Here is a 4,404-nt window from a genome sequence, read left to right on the forward strand (position 1 = left end):
TAGTGTAAATAGAATTTATTGCTAATACGAGATTTGAAAAGAGAGGAAAAAAAGCTTGGCAAAAGGCGGGATCGAACCTGTGTCAATGGCTTCAAAAAGCCAAAGGCAAGTGCTTATCCATCTACACCACTGAAGCTGATGATTTACAACCACTTTTAACTAAATGTAAATAGACACCGTGTATATGTTGATTGACAGATATCTCGTCCAGTCAGCGGTGAGTAATCCCAAACCAATGGCGCTGTCTCAAACTATACCCACCTCTTCCGGTTTGTCTGATTTGCCGTTGTGTTTTCTGAATTGTTGTTGTGTTTTCTGAATTGTTATTTTGTTTTCAGAATTGTGATCTGCTTTGCACTTCACGGCCACCGTAGCTATATCTCCAGCCACTCATCGATGTTTTATTGTGGTGCTGTCTCATGTAGAGCTGAGAGAGGTCACTCTTGCACCTTTCATCTTCTGCAGGTGTTGCAGTGGGACCTTTGTTGGCAGGGTTGCTGTCCTCACAAGGCTGGGATCAGGTCTTTTACATGCTCATGACTGCAGACTTTTTAGCACTGCTGGTGAGTTGAAAATAGATGCAGACTGCATTATTTCAGAGGTTTGAAAGCATAGTTCAAATAAAAACCTTAAATTTTTTTTTTTCTTCTGAAAACCCTATATGCTGCATTTTCCATACAGTTTTTAGAGACTATCAAGCTCCTAAAATAATCGAAATAAACACCATAAAAGTAGTCCATACACCCCATGCACATTTCAAGTCATCTGAAGCCATGCGATCTGAGAAACCGGCTGAAATTTGAGTTGTTTTGCACGGAAGGTTTTCTCAAATCTTATTCTCCATCCTACATTTTCAAAAGACTTGCATTTTGGTCTGTTTCTCACACATAGTTAGTATATAGTTTCAGAAGACTTCCAGACAAGTTCTAAATTTATTTAATAACTAACACACTTTTAAATAACCTAAAGTAGCTAAAAATTTAGATTTAAGCTGACATTTCTCATATTATTTGTTCCCTTAACAGCTGCTGTTATTATTTTAAGAACCGGGGTTTTAATGGTCACATGATGGAATTTTAAATGTGTGATTTTTTTTCTAATTTTTTTTTTTTAAATAATGAATATTTTTTTTAGTTATGTCAAATTCAAGTTATTTTCTGAAAATGAGCAGCTTTGTCAATACAACAGAAGTACCAGTAATATCTTATTCGTAATGCTTATTTTATCGTGGGGTTTTTTGGCCTTTTTGGAGCTGGACACAAGCGGTCACTATCAATTGTTGTATGCGAACATAGAATAGAAACTAGTTTTACTTCCCCCATAGAGAAGCAAGTTTTGCGGTGAATACAGTTTGACAACACCGTACACTTAAGACAAGTGATGAATTAACTAAAGCATTCACACACAGTTATGACATCCAAAAAGAATTAAACATAAATGGTTGTATGCTCTTCAGCTTTTACTGAGACTTGTGATGAAGGAGCTTTGCTCTCATGGGAAGCAGCCGGGAGTCTCTGTCGAGTGAGTGTTTTGTTCTTGTTCTTTAGTTAGTTACACTTACAAATCAATGGCCAGTCAGGGGACCTCCTATCTTTTATAAATACAGTTTTGATGATAAGTCATTTTTTCTGTTTCTTTCTAGACTGAAGGAACATTGAGTACTTTGCACTGAGCGAGAGAAGCAATGACAGGCACTGGATATAAATGTTCATCTCTCAACAGTTATATTATCGGACCACTTCCTACCCTGGACCAAAACTTGACTGAAACCCGTGCTTAGTCCTCTGTTTTAGAAAATGGACTATACAAAGAGATATTTCATTTCCTTTTTTTCAGATGAGAAATCATCAGTTTAGGGTGAAGCAACTTTAAGGAAGTATTTTCTTACAGAATATTTTTCTCTCTAGTTCATCATGAAGATTCAGTCTGGACCTACAGCTCTGCTTGCATTTGTCCTTTTGGTTGTATACAAACAAATGAATGTGACTCAATGTGAGATCAAGCCTAAATAGCCCTCCAGTTAAATAATGCACAATTGCACAACCAAAAGTAGCCTCCCTTTGCTGCTAACAAGGGGAATTTAAAATAAATGCAGTATAATTTTTACTCTAGATCCCGGCCTGCCACACAGCACCTTCATTAAACACGCAGAACAAATGTCCTTGTAGATAGTTCATAAATCCATTCTTGCATGAATTGAACATGACAATTTATGTAAGAATAGTTTAAGAATGATTTACACCGAATTTTAGTTGTGCTCGTGTTCCATAAACGAGGCCCATAGAGCGCATAGCCGACTGTCAGTTTATTTATGCATGTGTATATATATGCTAAATCTATAATATATTATAAATCTCATCTGCCTTTCTATAAACCAAAGCCAATCCTGTTAGATGTTGAGAAAATGTGTTATATTTGGACTGTTTTCTGTGTCTAACTGTGGTGACGTTAATGGTTCTTATCCTGTGTTTATATATGGGAGATCCACTAGCCAATTATGACAAGTTATTTTCTTTTATTTAATTGTATATTTATTTATTTTTTTCACTGCTGGCCTGTGACTTAATGAATAACTGTTGTGTTTTGAGTCAGTATGACAGTAGGTTAGCAATCGTGTTGATCAGACCGCTATTCATTCATATACAAACAGACTTCAAGCTGTTCTATATTAATATAAGATATATCAACATCATAATTTGTTTTCTCTGTAGGATGCCGTATGAAAAATTTAAAATCATTTCTGCTTCCAGGTTTAAAATGTTCCCATCAAGCTTGGTTTGTATGATCTGTGAGCAAACCCAAAGCATCTCCTTGACTGTAATTGTATGTGCACATTTAGGACCCGCACCTGCCTCTGCAGCTATAAATATTTAAAGTGTCTATTTGAATGTTCAGGTTACTGTAGGATTGTGTCGTTCTGCAGAGCTAGAGGCACATGTAGATGCTTGCTATAAAGCTGGACCTCTTATGTAATCATATGTGTAGCACGTGTGCATTTGCCCTTACAGGACGACATACTCTAGGTAAATGAATGTATCCATATAATTTATGGGTAGTTCCCTGGTGTAATGAGAGAAAATACATTGTGCCTTCTTTCTATTGGTGATTTTGTATAGGGATATGTCTTTGGAGTGTTCATTTGTAAGTTATTATCAGTACCTTTACAGAATCCTGGAACAAATCAAGTTTTGGGAATTAGCTGTACTGTGTTGCTGCGTGTACAAAGAGGACATTTTGAATAAAGCAGACACAAAAGGCAACACATCTTCCTCCTTTTTTTTGACAGTGCAAGCTATGTGCTTTAAGAATTTTTTTTAAAATTATATACATTATAATAATTTTCTACACAGATTCATGAATGCATAATTAAATACAATAAAGAATACTAATATAAAGTATGTATTTAATTTTTATTAGACTTTTAAAAAATCTTCTAATTTAAGTGAACTTAAAATAATCTTCACATAAACCCATTATAACAATAAATAAACTTCAGCAAGTAGGAAATGTACAGAAATTGAATACAATTATATAAACACTAAATTCTACTTTAAATATTGATGAATCCTTATAGCTATTTCCTTTTCTTTTTTTCTTTTTTTTTTTGATTAACAGACATCATAGCAGCTGTTAGGTTATTTTGACTGCTTATTGAACATGATGTGGATCTGCTACGCATGGTATTTTCTCACAACTCTTTACCTTTTCTGACTCACTTCAGGTCTTAAAGGTTAAAATGTTCCCATCAAGCTTGGTTTGTATGATCTGTGAGCAAACCCAAAGCGTCTCCTTGACTGTAATTGTACGTGCACATTTAGGACCCGCACCTGCCTCTGCAGCTATAAATATTTAAAGTGTCTATTTGAATGTTCAGGTTACTGTAGGATTGTGTCGTTCTGCAGAGCTAGAAGCACATGTAGATGCTTGCTATAAAGCTGGACCTCTTATGTAATATGTGTAGCACGTGTGCATTTGCCCTTACAGGACGACATACTCTAGGTAAATGAATGCATCCGTATAATTTATGGGTAGTTCCCTGGTGTAATGAGAGAAAATACATTGTGCCTTCTTTCTATTGGTGATTTTGTATAGGGATATGTCTTTGGAGTGTTCATTTGTAAGTTATTATCAGTACCTTTACAGAATCCTGGAACAAATCAAGTTTTGGGAATTAGCTGTACTGTGTTGCTGCGTGTACAAAGAGGACATTTTGAATAAAGCAGACACAAAAGGCAACACATCTTCCTCCTTTTTTTTGACAGTGCAAGCTATGTGCTTTAAGAATTTTTTTTAAAATTATATACATTATAATAATTTTCTACACAGATTCATGAATGCATAATTAAATACAATAAAGAATACTAATATAAAGTATGTATTTAATTTTTATTAGACTTTTAAAAA

General features: G+C 34.9%; 1 pseudogene; it reads left to right on the forward strand.

Annotated features, from left to right (window-relative positions):
* Positions 1-3,260, forward strand: part of LOC107572405 (glycerol-3-phosphate transporter-like) — a 27,620-nt pseudogene extending 24,360 nt beyond the window's left edge.
* Positions 3,261-4,404: the final 1,144 nt, after the last annotated feature.

This window comes from Sinocyclocheilus grahami, unplaced genomic scaffold, assembly GCF_001515645.1.
Source record: "Sinocyclocheilus grahami isolate Dianchi unplaced genomic scaffold, SAMN03320097.WGS_v1.1 scaffold1747.1, whole genome shotgun sequence".
Lineage (NCBI taxonomy): Eukaryota > Metazoa > Chordata > Actinopteri > Cypriniformes > Cyprinidae > Sinocyclocheilus > Sinocyclocheilus grahami.